The 17,312-nt window shown below is 41.5% G+C and overlaps 1 protein-coding gene across 7 annotated transcripts in view; it reads right to left on the reverse strand.

The window, feature by feature from the left end:
- Nucleotides 1-17,312, reverse strand: part of LOC105723611 (myeloid cell surface antigen CD33-like) — a 169,272-nt gene that overhangs the window by 54,040 nt on the left and 97,920 nt on the right. For all 7 annotated transcript variants that reach the window (XM_064380989.1, XM_064380988.1, XM_064380985.1 and 4 more), the window contains one exon: nt 52-118. The gene's annotated coding sequence lies outside the window, so the exon portion shown is untranslated. The remainder of the gene's footprint in view (nt 1-51; nt 119-17,312) is intronic.

Genomic DNA, 17,312 nt, shown 5'->3' on the forward strand with positions numbered 1-17,312 from the left:
AGTAAATACTATGCAAAAGTTGAGGGAAAATTTTACAAGAGACCACTTTACCTTGGTAGGAAGTCAAGTCTTCATCATCTGGTTTAGGGCATGAATCCACACACAGTTTGTGGAAAGGCTGTAGAGCAAAAATATACAATAAAGATGAGCAAGTTGATTTTGTTTTACAAGTTTTTTAACTGCCAGTTCATATTCAGCTTCCTCCTCTAAGAAACAAAAACACAATCTTGGAAAAGGTCAGCCATCTGTATATTAAATAACATTTCTTCATACAATTAAAATATGGCCTCTGTTCTAAAAATAGGTTTTGGTTACCTATTTCTGCCTCCAGCTGTCTAAATCTATAAAATATTCAATGAAAACTGACCTTGAGCTCCGTAACAAAAAGTGACAGCCAATATATTGGCAGTGCTTGACAATAATTTACCCTCACAAATTATCTGTCCTGAAGCAGGACATGAAATTCAATTAACAGATGACATAACTTTTGTCACCTAAACTGGAAGGAACCTTATGACCTAAAACAAGGTAGAAAGATCCACTGTCTCTTGTCCATTATCTGTCTCTGGTTAAAAGACTAATCTGTGTCACTTCAAAATGGCAGTCTTGATTCCTCAGCATGAAAACCACTTAATAAGTTCCCAATGCTTTCCTTTGTCCTAAAAGTACAGAGAATCCTCTGCTATATTTGTAATCTCAACTACTTGGGAGACTGAGGCAGGAGGATCACTTGAGAAACCCAGAAGTTTGAGACCAGTTTGGAAAACATAGCAAGACTCTACCTTCATAAAAAAAATTATGTACACTTGTGTGCACGCTTTAGACCATTTCTCTTTAAACTATAGGACTGATGCTGTTACAAAGCATTCCTTTGGGAGCATACCTGAGACCTTATTAGAATTAATGTAAATTATACCTACTGGTATGTGATTAGTGCAGTAAGAACTCTTCCCTTACTTTGTATTTATTAAATGCAAAGAATAAATTTATCAAAATTTGATACCTACAAGTGAACTGCAATTATACAAGTCATCTTAGACAAACCATGAGATTGACTAAAAATGGTCTTGTTATCAGAACAGGTGTGATGAGTGACCAGTATCAAAGAGCATGATTCTGAACCAAAATATGAAGGGCAGTTAAAACAGACTATACAGTATTTCCGTTATCTATGACATGTGTGGAAAAGACCCACTTGCCACGTTTTTCTCTGCTCTCACACCACAGAAACAATCATCAACAAAGAAGGCTTCTGTGATCAAATGTGGGGAGGGTTCTTCCCCACCAGCAAGCAAGCAAGCATTTCTGCAGATGACACAAGCTGGGTATCCTCTAAATCAGTTCTCATACTCTATCTGCAGATAGCATCAGACTCCACAGGTAAAGGGCTCAGTCCCATGAAACTCCCTCCCTACATCAGTCCTAAGTCTGAAACTCCAGAACTTCTGACCAGCTTCAACTTGGGGTTCAATTGAGGTTCCCAGGACTCCCTCTTTGGGTTAAATTGAATTGCTGGAATGGCTCAAAGTACTCGGGGAACACATTTACCAGTTTGCTATGAATGACTTTACAAAAGGTACAGATGAAGAGATGCACAACAGTCTCCCTAGCTCTGCAGTTAAAACTGTTCAGGTTAGGATAAAACAATGTATCATCAGAAGCCAGCAAAACATAGGAATCAGACCAGAAACAAGGATCCTTGCAAAAACTTTCCAGCTGCCAGTGGAGAAGAGCTCAAGAGAGATCAGTCTGTTACTCTGGCTAAAACTCTTCCAGGGAAGGTGCTGGGTGGTTTACTCAGTTGTAGCTATATGCTCAGCTCGACGTATAACAAGGCCCAAATTCACCTGCCATTTTACCTCCCACAGGAAGAACTACTGGAAAGATCACTCCTTTAAGAGCTTTATCACTCCAAATCACACCTCACATTCAGAGAGAAGCTTAAGAAACACTGGGGAGGTGTGGAAGGCTGCCAAGCAGTACTATCTGATGTGAAAAATACACAGAAAGAAAACCATCAATGCCCTCTTGCTACCAGAATGTGCCAATGCCTTCTCCTCTCCCTAGTAAGAGAAAAACATTCTTTTTTAATCTCATGTAAAGCAAAGTTGTGTGATTTCCTTGCCATCCTTCGTGACAGAGAATCTAGTCATAGGTGAGTCATGTCATCATAATACAGACTGTTTTCAAACTCACCCCTCGAAGAAGATCAGTGAGGAGCATGGGTATTTACCTATAGCATTCACTGCCCAGTCTTATTTCCAACTGAAAGTACGTATGAAGACTTTGTGATTCCAGTTTTATAACGTACAACCTCTTAAATTTGTTCTCTTCCAAGGAACAGAGAGTCTATCTGAACCCACCCCATAAACCAAGATGCTCCAGTTTGTGCTGTGTGGAAATGCATGGTGTCATTTTCCTCAACCCTTTCCATTATTTGGCAAGTATCTACACAAATCATGTTTTCTAAATATGTAAAGCACATGTCATCAGATCTTATGATAAAAAAACAGAAGAAAATCAAAAGGCCAAATATATCTTAAATAACTACATTCAATTACCATAGAACTTTAATTTTTTAACTAGTCAAAAATATACTGTATTATTTCAACTATATGACTCTTCTGAAAAAAGTAAAACTATTAAGATAGGAAAAAATCAGTGGTTGGAGTTGCTAGGAAGAAATGGGGAGATGAACAGGCATAGTATTGAGAATTTTGGGGGCAGTGAAACTCTTCTATAATATTAAAATAATAGATACATGTCATTACACATTTGTCCAAATTCACAGAATGTACAGTATTAAGAATGAAGCCTGATGTCAACTATGAACTGTGAATGATATAATGTGTCAGTGTATGTTCATCAGTTGTAACAAATGTACTACTTTGGTGGAAAATACTAATAGGAAATGCCATGCATGTGTGGGAGGCATGGAAAATAATGAGAAATCTCTGTACCTTCCTCTCAATTTTGCTGTGAACCTAAAACTGCTCTAAGAAATAAAGTTATTGATCTAAAAAAGATACTCATTGTCTATGCATCCCAGGAATTCCAGACCAAAAACTAAAATGAAAAATAAAAGATATTCACTGAACCTGTTATTATGATATATTGAAGCAAGCCATGGTGACCCCCAAAACTGGATATCATTAAAGTAATAGCATATAGGCATTATTTCTTAGATTGAAGGCTATAAAATATGTGAAACAAATAAATTTAATTGCATGCTCAGGCAAGAAAATGCTGATAAAATGATTGAATAGTTTATCTTTCACAATTCTAAACAGGGATTTAGCACAATATGAAAACTAGATTATTCATGTAATGAAAATAAAATAATTTTTATCCTAATTTTAACTCAGAAATTATTAGGCTTATTTAACAATTTTACTGAAAGGCTAATGAGATAAGGAGGACAGTTTGTAATTACCTAATACTGCTATGATAACTTACAAAGAAATACCTGTTAGTCACCAAAACTTAAAAAAGTAATCAGCACCGCAACTAAGGATGGATCGTACAACAGAAACTAGTGCCAAGTTACCTTATCTTAGATTATTTGCTGTTAAAATGAAATTTTTAAACAACACCAAAAATTAAGTTGGGGCCAAAACTTTTGTGCAGAGAAGATTTCATATAGCAGGCAAAAGACTGACATCCTTAGAAAGGCCCACATGCAAGGCTGGCCGCTTGCTGAGTGTTTAGGAAACTGAGAGGGTTCCCACCATGCCCTGAGAAGAATGGCTCACTGTGTCTAAACTGTTTATAGACACAGTGTGGTTACTCTGAACAGATGTTTTCCATCTGGGAGTCTGGAATTTGGGTACGTGTGAGGGAGAGTAACCTCCATTTGAAAAACTCGGGTACTGAGTCTCTAATGAGATGTTGGTACTGGTAGACATCACTGCACGATTGTTGCCAAAATGTGAGCCTGGGAGAATTAAGCAGATCCTGGGAACTCCACAGGAGAGAACACCTGGAAACTTGTGCCTGGTTTCCTCCAGACTTGACCAAATGCACCTTTTCCCTCTAATTTTGCCTGTACCCTTTCATTGTAATAAACTAAAGATCTGAGTATGACTATTTTCCGAGTCCTGTGAGAACTTCTAGTGAACCACCAAACCTGGGGGTGGTCTTGGAAACCTTGACACAAAAGCATCATATAAGACTTTTGTTAAGTTGATATATGTGACTGTCATCGATGATTATTTTACAGAATCACTTCCCCTAATCTGTTTTTTATTTCATTTTTTCTCCTTGATATTTGACTTGGACATTCTTGTATTTGTGTATCTAATTGAATAAAGCCATAAAAGGAATAAAAACAATTACTTCAGAAAATAATGTGAAATAAGCAGCATTCCTAGTTTAACCAGAATAAAAAATAGAGAATCTTGATGATTGACAATATGTTCTACAATATGATTGTTCCAAAAAAAAAAAAAAAAAACAAGGTAGTCAATTTTCTGCAACTCAATTGGGGCTTAATTTCTTTTTATAACAATTGTGCAGGCCAGGTGCAGTAGCTCACATGAGCTCAGAAGTTCCAGACCAGCCTGGGCAATATAGTGAGACTTCATCTAAAAAATAAATACATACATACATACGTACATACATAGATACCTTAAAAAGAAAAATAGCTAAGCATGGTTGTGTATGCCTGTAGTCCCAGCTACTTGGGAGGCTGAGGAAAGGATCATTTAAGGCCAGGAAGCAGAAGTTGCATGGAGCCAAGATTGCACCACTACACTCAAGTACTGGCAACAGAGGGAGACATTGTCTCAAAAATAAACAGATAAATCAATCAATAAATGTGTATCCAGCTAGATGTAACCACACATGACTATGGTCCCAGTACTCAGGAGGATGACGTAGGAGAACTGATTTAAGCCCTGAAGTTCAAGGCTACAGTGAGCTGTAATTGTACCACTGAATAGACACTGTATTCGAGCCTGGGCAACAGAGAGAGACCCCATTTCTTATAATAATTAATTAATTAATTAATTAATTAACTTGTGTAACCGGAGAACTCATCCATCATTCAAGTAACTTGTATACCTGGAGAAAAACACATGACCACTGAATAAAGTACAACAGTCTACTACTGATCATAGAGTTCCTTTTACTTGCTTCTAATCTTTTTATTTCTTATAAAACTAGAAACATGGTTCACCCATTAAAGGCGGTTCATCACAGAATAAGTCAAAAAGTCAAAAGAACTGCATCCAAAGTGTAGGATGTATTATCCGCTCTCCCTGCAAATAGTGGATTTGGTCATAAAGCATCAGCAGGACTTTGAACTTATCAGTGTGTACATATGCACGTGCAAGAGCACGTGTGTGTATATGTGCACGTGCATGTGTGTGTGTAAACTATGACAGATAAAACCATTTTGCTTATGTAAGAATATGTATCATAACTTGTACTTCTCACAAAGGAATTGTTTTTCTGTCTTCTGCACTCAGTAGGTATCTCCAAAACATAATCTCCAATCTGTATGGGTGCACGCTGGTTGGATTTTACAGCTCTTTTTGCCATTTACTTATGGCATGAGAAAGGGACTGTTGAGTTCCCAGTTCTAAAGATAGTTACTTTCTTAGTGACACATATTAATACGTAATACAGTTCACCCTTGAACAGCAAGGGTTCGAACTGCAGGGATTTACTTATATGCAGATTTTCTTCTGCTTCTGAAAGCCATAGACAGCAAGGTCCACCTCTCCTCTTCCTCCTCAGCCTAATCAACTGAAGATAATAAAGATGAAGACCTTTGTGAGGATCCACTTATGTTTTATGAAAGGTCAGTGTGTTTTCTCTGATGATTTGCTTTCTAACAGCTTCATTTCTCTAGCTTACTTTGTTGTAAGAACGCAGTAGATAATAATGCAGCACAAATGAAATAGGCTTTAATGGACTGTTTGTTATCAGGAAGGCTTCCAGTCAATGGTGGGTTACTAGTAGCTAAGATGGGGAAATTAAAAGTTATACTCAGATTTTCCACTGCACAGGGATTAGAGTCCCTAACCCCCACATTATTCATGGGTTAACTATAATTATTTACTAAATACAATTTATTATAAAAATGAAATAGAAGATCCCTATGTATAACAAGTTCAATTTGTTATAATGTGACTATAGAGAAAATATACAACATACTAACTTAACAATCTTTTCTCTTAGTTGTGCAAAAATTACACAGAATTTTAGGAACTGTAATGAAGTAAATGATTTTTTTCAGACAATACTGTTTCGGATTATAAATTAGATACAGCTACCTTCTTAAATAACTCTGAATTCCAAACTAAAGAAGATAAATTTTGAAAATTAATTTACATATATGTATATGCATATATGTACTTGCAATTTACACATTTTTAAACTGGTCTTTTTCCATTAAAACTACCTTAATCGGCCGGGCGCGGTGGCTCACACCTGTAATCCCAGCACTTTGGGAGGCTGAGGCGGGTGAATCACAAGGTCAAGAGATTGAGACCATCCTGGTCAACATGGTAAAACCTCGTCTCTACTAAAAATACAAAAAATTAGCTGGGCACGGTGGTGCGCGCCTGTAATCCCAGCTACTCAGGAGGCTGAGGCAGGAGAATTGCCTGAACCCAGGAGGCGGAGGTTGTGGTGAGCCGAGATCGCGCCATTGCACTCCAGCCTGGGTAACAAGAGCGAAACTCCGTCTCAAAAAAAAAAAAAAAAAAAACAACCTACCTTAATCTTACATCTTACTTTCTTTTTTTTATCAAGAGTAGGACCAACAAGATAAATGAGAAATTGACTATCAGAAATCTTACTTGCATTGAATGAAGTATCTGCTTTTTATGTTCCAAAATTTGGTGTCAAATTCTATGTATAAAAAAGTAATAAATAAAATTGCTATTTTAATACTAAAATAAAAAATATTTACCAAACATATTAAGTTCTTAAACCATTTCAGGCAATATCAGTGCTAATACCAGAACTTTAATTTCTGTCCCATACACTTCAAAATTTTAAGCTTTACAAGTTTATTAACCTTTCAATTAAAAAAAAAGTGAAGTACTCATGAATGGAGGGAGCACAGCTCAGTAAATTAATTATAGTTAGCTGGACATTGTGCAAAGCGTCCTGCACTCAGAACAAGCCCTTGCTCTGTAACCAACAGGTATTTGTGTTCAGACAAGCTGCTTCTCTTAGGCTCCATGGGGTTTTCCAGAAAATAAGGATTTTGCTGCCTTACTTCACTAGGTTGTTAGGAAGATGTAATGAGACTACATGCTTAAATGTTCAGAGAAATAGTAAAGCAATGGAATAATTTATTCTTGAATTTTATTGCTGAAACTATTTTGGAGTCCCAAATAAAGCTTGATGTGTGTTTTTCCATAGGTTCTACTATTCAAATGTTGCAGTTTTCATAAAATGTTATTAAGTGCTAATTTTGATTATTAGTTGTATTTATTGTGGCTTGTAATTCAGGGCATTTTAGCTAATTCATAACATAACTAAATTTACATATAAATCTATTATTATCTCATTAAAACAGATAACATAATTGTCCCTATTACTGAGCTCATCAATCACACCAAGAGCAGGAAATTAACAGATGTCAAAACCTGGCTTGCACAACCACCACTCCTTCTCTACCTCCTCAAACTCTGAGCCAGCACGTCTGTGCCAGGATGCTGGATCTCCATGGTCCTCTCCAACTAACAGACAAGAAAAAACCCTGCTTATATTGTTTTTCAGGTTTCTGAAGGAAATGCAAGTTGACATTTTCCCATTTCCAAGACATGTACTAATAACATATTTGCATGTAACATCCCATATGTTACTCAGCTCTGTTCTCCTTTCATACATCACCGTACATCAATAGTTGTATAGTGATAATCACAATTTTAATATCGGGTATCTCGTGTTTCGGTTTGACTCACACTGCTTCCTTGGAGCTGGTCAAGAAATAGTCCAATGACCTTCCAGGAGCAATGCAAAATATGGAATGCTCTATGAATTTGTGTGCCATCCTGAGGCAGCAGCCATGCTTATGCTTATCCGCTGTTGATCCAATTTTAAAGTATATGCTGCTGAAGTAAGTGCAAAGCCCTGTTTTATATACATGGATACTCATGAGTCATAGATGAAGCTTAGCTCTGTTCAATCCAACTCACCTACTTGAGATTCAGAGAATTTTATTAAATGGCTTCCTGTGAGGTGGAACTTTACAATATATTTAAAACCTGAGGTAGATAGAGATCTTTATTCTTGTAGAAATGGATTACTTGAGGGGCCAATTGCAATTGGTTCCCACTGCTCTGTGGACAGGTAACATGGAACCTTCTGTTACCTAACCAAAGCTGCTGCACAGGATATAAAAAAGCCTCAAGATTCAAATCTGACAGCAAAAGGGAAAGGGAACTCTGATCTCTTCCTGCAGCATTATTTGAACATCTCTGACTGGTGGGAACAATCTCAACTAATATTTGTTCGAGAAACGACCAACAGGGCTCAAAGGATAACTCACCACGAAGGCCTAGGCTAAGTCTAGCTAAGATGTGGGCTCCAAATAATGTTTTTAGTGTAGGGAAAGCATTGATTTGCTCACTATTTGTGTGGGTAAAGCTAGGAGGCCTGGCTCCCAGAGCCGGGTGCTGGGAACAATGGCTGAGCATAAGGACATAAACTAATAAACACCGTAGCTTTGAACTCTATGTATGAATCACCATGAAAACTGAGGGGTCTGAATCAGTGAATGCATCCTGGTGGCCAAGGTCAATCATTATCAGACTGCAGGACCAGTTACAATGGCATCAGTATAGCAAGTGAATCCATGGAAACAACAGAATAATTAGAATGGCCTTTTTCCCCCTTCTGACTTATGAAGAAAGATTGCCTTCCTTGGACTTAGAAAACACCTTAGCTTCTTGGAAAATTCAAAGAAGGAAGATACGGAAGATAGCCCCAGGGGACAATACAAGATTTTCTGCTAAACTGAACTTTTCAAGACCCAATAACTCATTGGAAAAGTCAGGCCAGGCATGGTGGCTACCACTTTGAGAGGCCGAGGCAGGAGGATTACTTATGCTCAGGAGTTCAAGACCGGCCTAGGCAACACAGTGAGACCTTGCCTCTACAAAAAAAAATTTTTTTAAAGAAAAAGAAAGAAATGAAGAAAAAAGAAGTCAAAGCTGTGGCTCTATTTTCATCTGATGCATGGGGATTACACTTAGAATAACATGAACCACACTGAGATCCCTAGGGATAAAGGTCTTAAAAGTCCTGCAAGAATCTTGCATTCTACCTCTAACTAATCTAGCCTTCTGCTTGATTTCTAGCTAAAAAGTGGACTAACTCTTGCTATTTCAAACTACCTGAACCAAACTATCAACTCTCACCTAATGTGTAAGATTCAAAGGTTGCAATTATTTTAAACATCAATTTAGTATTAACTGGCCTTTTAACACAAACGCCTTGTCAAACCACGAAAAACAGCATGACCTTCTGCATCTCATACACACACAGCTTGAGTAAAGACATTAATATTTTGCTGAGGAAAAATATTGACAATACCTGATGAGCCATAATGTACAGGAAGCTTGAGGGCTGTTCTAAAATAACAAAGAAACAACTCCATTCAAGAACTTTAATAAAGTCATTACTAAGCAGCTAATTTGATACACTTTATCGATTTAATATGCTGCCTCTCAATGTAGACATGATAACCACTTACATGTACTAGCTTGTGTCTATAAGCATCTTGCGTGCTCAAGTGTTCATCTTTGTCAATTATCACCAAGGCTAAAAGAAAGGAACAACGAGGAAGTCTCCTGTTCCACTGGGGTGCGACATAATACAAGTCGCTAACTTGCAGTCCCTTGATGGCCCAGAAACTGTGCTGAGGTCATTTATCTAAAGCAGACAAAGATTTAAATGAAGATTTCTCCATTGCTTTCCTAGTCTGATATATTGTAATTCACATCAGCTAGGGGTCAGATACGAGCTATCTAACAGCCTGAAAACAATAAATAATAATAATAATAACAATAATGGCAACACTAGTAGTCACAAACTAAAAGTCCACACTTCAAAAATTAATAAAACAAATACAAAAACCTTTAGCTAATGTAAGATTACAAGACCAAAAACATCAGATTACAAATAACAAACACTCTATAAGAGAAAATGAATCCTACTCTACGTTCTGTATGTTGTTTAGTCCAAATATTTGCTTTTCTTTCTTTCTTTCTTTTTTTTTTTTGAGACAGAGTCTCACTCCGTCACCAGGCGCCAGGCTGGAGTGCAATGGCGCGACCTCGGCTCACTGCAACCTCAGTCTCCTGGGTTCAAGCAATTCTCCTGCCTCAGCCTCCCGAGTAGCTGGGATTACAGGCACGCGCCACCATGCCCAGCTATTTTTTTTTGTATTTTTAGTAGAGATGGGGTTTCACCATGTTGACCAGGATGGTCTCGATCTCTTGACCTCGTGATCCACCCACCTCGGCCTCCCAAAGTGCTGGGATTATAGGCGTGAGCCACCGCGCCCGGCCAAATATTTGCTTTTCTACCTGATTATTTGTGTTGATATTTTTCACTATATGCCGATAATTATGTTAATCTTATTAATATTTCTGACTTGAGTGACTCCACTCGAGAACACTCAGGTTTTTATTTTAAACAAGAACTACCATACTCTCTCAGCCTATCAACAGCACGTACATTTGCTTGGTTTTTCACTAAAAATTCCACCATTTGCTGTCTCTTACAAATTACAACAAATAAAAAGGGTGTGTTTCCATCCTATAAAACAGTAAAAAAAAAAAAAAAAAAAAAAATTCACAAAATTACAAATTTCTCAAATGAACTAAAAATCTTCTCTAAGATGTTTGAACTTCAACATACAATATAGAAAGGAAGTAAATGAAAAGCAGTCCCTTCCTTCTCACTCCTCCGCGCTTTCAGATGTGCTGCTCTCCGCCTTGCAAACTCCCCTCCTCTGCCTCCCCACATAACTGTGGTCGTCGCCGGAACCCCCTTCACACACACCAGTCCCAAGAATCCTTGCTTTCATCACAGCACTTAGCATGGCATATTGTAATCACTTTTGTTTCCCACTGAAAAGGGTAAGGCCTGGATCTTTTATCTCTACAGCCCCCAAAACCTAAAACATAGTAGCAAATAGTTTTTTACATAAATTAATGATCTCAATTATTACCTCTAGAGCAGTGTTTCTTACACTACATTCCAAAGAATATTTGCTTATTGTAACCCGAGAAAGGCTCCATGACAACCTGCGTGTGAGAAGTATTACAAACTGTATTTTATATCCCATAATCAAGAAATCTCTTGAGCTTTACCTAATACACATCTGACAATAGTTTTTGTGGCAAATATTAACATTTAAGGAATTAAGAGTTTCGGAGATACAGTTTCCAGAGCTTCCCGACACAGCTGGAGGTTTCCTCTGGGTGGTACAAACTTGCTGGACTCACTTCTATCAGTGATGTTAGGCTCCCAGACGCCAATGTCAGGCACTCCTGCTCCAAATGGGTCACTAAGGAAATGAGCTCTGACTTAAGAGTGATTGGCTTCAAATGTACATGTCTTCCGTATTATTAAACAGTCCATGGGTTTCTTTTAATACGAGAACAGATTTTTATCTTAACTGCTATAAAGTTCAGTATGTTCTGTGTAAGAGAGAGGTTTAAAAACTTAAAAATAAATATTAAAAAAACCAAAGCTCAGGAAGAAATTCTATTCTCGATTGTAATGGTAATGCTGGGACCCTAATGCAACTCTACTTTTAAAATCCATTTTTATTGGTTTCCATTTAAATGGCTATTTAAAATTATTTTTTTATTTTAGACTAAGTATAAAGCAAGTACAAATATAATAGCTTCTCAATGAAAGTTCTCACACTGATCCATATGGGTTATTTCTAGCATAATGAAAGTCAAGAAGTCACTTGCATTTCCAAAGAAGATTGCGGAGGGGAAAGATGTAATGTCTGCAATATTCATAAAGTATCCAATTACAACCAGGAATGATCTAAAAAAGGCTTCAGGGCATTCGGATGGGAAGATGATTATTTGTGGTATAAAGAGTTTTAAACTAAATTCTAAAATCCAACCCCATAACTGAGGGATTTATGTCATCTATAGACTATATGTTATAAACAAATACACACTGCCTTAAAAGCCTTGAAATCTTTATCAAAATAAACTACAACATAAAAGTTGTAAACTCAAATACAAGGACAAAGGAAGGTGATCTGAGTAAAGAGAGTACTGACGTGCGCACAGTGGCAAACTGGAGAATATGCGCCTTTGATAAAGGAGCTGCCTCTGCACAGCAGGCCAACAGCGACAGAAACCCAGGGGACACCACATTTGACTTTTTAGGACAAGTCTGGAGTCCAGATTTCTGCATAAGCCTTCTAAATGTTACATGTTGACTCAATGTATAGAGGCAAACAAATTTGTGCACGTTTAGAATATAGCCCTTTTGTTTTTATATTTGCTATGAATGTGTAACTAAATGGTTGTGTATAATCCAAGTATTTGCATGTAAAATATTTTTTCTCTAGTATCATGTTTTACCAAAAAGTCAGGCCCTCATATATAATAAAAACTGCTATTGACTCATAATACCCATTTCAAGAATTTTTCCAACATGTATTCATTTACAATCTATTTGTATATAATTTTCCCAGATTGTCAGACAAACGTTTATATGACTGCCAAAACTAAATTATTAAAATAATTTCTATGGAAATTCTTTCAATCAAAAGAATTTTTCTTTATATCAAATTTATAAATGAATTCCCTGTAAAATGAAAACACTTCTCATCTGAATATATATATAACATAGTAAATACTTTTCATGTATGTTTTCTTTAATTTCTCATTTTTTTCTGATACACAGGCAGTTTTAATTTTTAGTTTGCTAAATCAACCTTCGGAATGCCTGCCTGAGGTCATTCTTAGGACGGCTTTGTCAACAAAAAATATAGCTGTAAAATAAGCATTTGTGTTTCCTTCTGATACTTTTCTCACTTGCATACGTAAAAGTTTCAGTCTGTCTTCCATCAGGCACTCAAGTTTGTGATAGAAAATTTCATTAGTTTTCTTCAAAGAGCAGGCATTTTTTCATTAATAATTCACGCTTTCCTATTCGTATCTGTTAACATTGTGAATCCTTACATATATCTTATATCATTCCAGTGTTTCTGGATTTCCTACTCTGTTCCATGCATTTATCTGTATTTTGAGCTGTTAGTAAACAATTATAGAAATAGCACATTTTAATACTTAGAGAAGCCACTATTTTTTCAGTCCGTTATAAAATTATTTAAAATGTCATCACAATAGTAAAATACAGCGGGTGTCGTGCAAAAATGTTAAAACCTTGATGTTTTCATTCGGTTTACGTAAAACTGGTACACACTGAAAGAGCTCACATTTTGAGAAAAATAGGTCTTCTCATTCAAGAACACAAAACCCACCTCCCACTTCTAAGTTTCCCTCTAAGACCCTTCAGTAAAGAACCGACCTATGTAAAACGGGCAGTTTTATCTGAGAAATTTTCGCCTACTGAAAATGACTGCCGGTATTTTTGATAGGGGAATGAGTTCTCTCAGTAGGGACCTCCTGCAATGTATAAAACACCATGTTTTAAACGTGAACGTTAAAATAACAACACTGTATATGCCTAACTCTGTGAGTTTAATCACTCACATTCTCCACCAAGTGCTCCAGCCGGGGAATTAGGGATAAAGCAGCTGAGGCTCATTTGGCTCCGCTGCTCCGAGGGTGCCCGGCGCCCTCCAAGGCCCCGTCCCAGGGGGAAGCCGGGCCTAGGGAACCCTCCCACCCGGGCTGAGCCCCGCTACCTGTGCGGCTTGTCCCGGGAGTCCCGGGCTCCGCTCCTGCGCGCCAGGCAGCTCCACCTCTGTGGCGTCGCTCCCGACAGCCGCCCTGTGGATCTTCCGCGGTTCCGCGACACGGATTCAATGCCCGGAAGCGGTGTAGACGGGCTCTACGGAGCCCAGGACCTGAGGTTCTGCCCTACCTTGGCTCCTGGCTCCCGAAGCCGAGGAACTTCAAGGTGGCGACTTCTTCTCAGATCCCCAACAACCAGCTCCCGAGCCGCGGCTCCTCCCACCCCCCACCTGGCGCCAATCCCCAATCTGCGATCCAGCTGGGTCCACCACAGCCTTCAGCAGCAACACTCGCAGCCTCTGACCTCTCAGACCAAGGGAGCCCCGCAAAGCCCTTAGGCGTGCGCCTGCGCCACGGTGGCCGCCCGGCTCCCGGAAGCCCCTCCCAGGTGCGCGCAGGCAGGTGGGGCTGCAGCTCCGGGCAGGTATCGCTGGGCTCCGGGTTCTCCTGGGCTCGCCCAGGCTGCCAGAAGACCACAGGCACAGGATCACAGGAGCGCATTTTATATCACAAACATGAGATCCTGATGGAACATTTTTTTTTCTTATCTTTGGAACATTATCAGTCCTTACATATATCTCATATAATGGAGGAGGAGCGGCCTGTCTGACCCTGCGGCTGCCCACTCATCCTCAAAGGGAGATCGGGTCTGGCATGGGCACTCCGCAGCACTGGAGCGGCTTCGCGGATGGCCTGCCTTCAGCGCTGAGTCTCTGGCCCTGGGGTCTGCCTGGCAGGTGTCAGGGATCGGGAGACGCATGGAAAGTCAGGGGTTGCTCCTTCCCCCACCGGCCCTCACTGCTGCCCATGCTGGAGGGGCAGTTTGCAGGTGCAGCTCTGGAACTGGCGCAGGATGGCGGAGCTTCCCTTGGGTGGCGTCAGGATCGCCAAGTGCACAGCCCATCTGGCCTGAGGGTCCGCTCCTCATGGACACCTCTCCGGATCCTGGGCCCCTGTGCTGGGCACTCTGCATCCACACTGAGACTGAGTGGCTGCTGGCGGGGCTGACCGCCTGATTTTGCCGTCTGGGTGCCCAGCCTCAGGATTCCTGCTGCTGGGGGCCTGGGCCTGGTGTGGGGTGTCCAGTCACTTGCTGCTCCCATGCCACGTCTAGGCTGCCGGGGTGATCGGGCGCCGGCGGTGGATGGGGGCCCGGGTACCTTATGACCTTAGGGTCAAGTGCATCGCCCGCCCACCTCAGGGTCTGCTCTGCCTTGGCCTCCTCCAAGAGTGCAGGGGCCACCAAGCAGCAATTTAGGAATGCTTAAATTGAAGGAAATATTCTTACTCTCTCTTTGAGAAATAAGTGGTGATTTTGTTTTCTTTTGACACTCAGCTACAGTACAAAACAAAGGTGATGCGCAGAGGTGACGGTCCACAGTCAGTTCCTCTATTGATTACCTCCAGACAGAAATGTTCAACGTAACTGCTTTGGTTGTCACTTTCACCTCAACACTTACATATGCCTACAGATCTGTTCAATCATAACTGTTGGATTTAGAATATACAATTATTTCATAATAATTTAACACCCAAACTATTTCTAATAGGTTACCACCTCTGAAATCCTGAATTATTCATTTTTTCTTTGTTTATAAAACCATTGCTATAGTAAGAGCAAAATCACAAAACTCACAGTTCATTGGGTTACAAAGTCCAAAATAAAATTCCCTGCACAGGACTCTTGGGCTGTTTTCCTGCAGGATCAGCCTGCTCCTCCCTTGCGGGCCTACCTATTTTTTCTATAATAAGCTCTTTACACTGTATTTTCAATGAAGTTATCTGCCATCTTTGTACTGCCTCTTGATGAAAATCTTTCTTCCAAGTTAGACAAGAACTGGGACATCCGCTCTTTCCAGTAATAGCTCCGTTTCAGTTCAAATTTCCAGAACTGTGGGTGCTGAATAACTGGCACTCTGACTTTCAGTGGTGCAGGAGGAGGCCAGTAGGGGGCGCCAGCCATCACACTGGGAAGAAGAGGACCCTGCAGTGTTCCCAGCTGCCAGCAGGGGTCGTGCTGCCAATACACTGTGAGCAGCAGGACCCTACAGTGCCCCAGCAGCCAGCAGGGGGTGGCCGCCACTACACAGAGCCAGAGGACTCTACAGTGCCCCACCCAGCCAGCAGGGGGCACACGGGCACCACACCATGAGCAAGAGGACCCTGCAGTGCTCTGGTTGCCAGTATGTGGGTGTTGCCACGACACTATGAGCAAGAGGATCTTGCAGTGCCCACAGCGGCCAGCGGGGGGCGTACACCGCGAGTAAGAGGGCCCAGCAGCACAGGCACCACACCGTGAGCAAGAGGACGCTGCACTGCCCTAGTTGCCAGCAGGGGGCGTGTTGCCACTACACTGTGAGCAAGAGGGCCCTGCAGTGTCCCGGCCGCCAGCACGGGGCGCCCGAGCACCCCCTTTTCAGATTCCTGAGGCTCCCCTGCTGCCGTGCATCGAGGCACAGCGGTCTGCAGAGTTGCGCTCTCCTCAGTACAGACCTGGGGGGCACTGCGAGGGTGGAGCTGCGTCCTCAGCACAGACCCTGGGGCAGGGGTCTTACTGTAAGAGGGCCTTGTAGTGGCCCTAGCTGCTAGCAGGTGGCACAGGCACAGCACCGTGAGCATGAGGATCCTGCACTGCTCGGCCGCCAGCAGGGGACGCCCCAGCCCGCCTTTTCAGATGGCCGACACATGCTGCTGTGACGCGATGCAACGCCCACACGCACGTGCCGTGACACATGTGCCATGACGCGACACGCCGGTGCCGTGACGCTTGGGCGCCCCTTGCTGGTGGCTAGGGCACTGCAGGGCCCTCTTGCTTACTGTGTAGTGGCAACACGCCCCCTGCTGGCAACCAGGGCAGTGCAGCGTCCTCTTGCTCACGGTGTGGTGCCTGTGCTGCTGGGCCCTCTTACTCGCGGTGTACGCCCCCCGCTGGCCGCTGGGGGCACTGCAAGATCCCCTTGCTCATAGTGTCGTGGCAACACCCACATACTGGCAACCAGAGCACTGCAGGGTCCTCTTGCTCATGGTGTGGTGCCCGTGTGCCCCCTGCTGGCTGGGTGGGGCACTGTAGAGTCCTCTGGCTCTGTGTAGTGGCGGCCAGCCCATGCTGGCAGCTGGGACAGTGCAGGGCCATCTTGCTCACAGTGTAGTGGCGGTACGCCCCCTGCTGGCTGCTGGCGCACTGTAGGGTCCTGCTGCTCACAGTGTATTGGCAGCATGCCCCCTGCTGGCAGCTGGGGACACTGCAGGGCCCTCTTCTTCCCAGTGTGATGGCTGGCGCCCCCTACTGGCCTCCTTCTGCACCACTGAAAGTCAGAGTGCCAGTTATTCAGCACTCACAGTTCCGGAAATTTGAACTGAAACGGGGCTATTACTGGAAAGAGCTGATGT

Source organism: Aotus nancymaae, unplaced genomic scaffold (assembly GCF_030222135.1).
Source record: "Aotus nancymaae isolate 86718 unplaced genomic scaffold, 86718_ANA_hifiasm-v0.15.2.pri h1tg000028l, whole genome shotgun sequence".
Lineage (NCBI taxonomy): Eukaryota > Metazoa > Chordata > Mammalia > Primates > Aotidae > Aotus > Aotus nancymaae.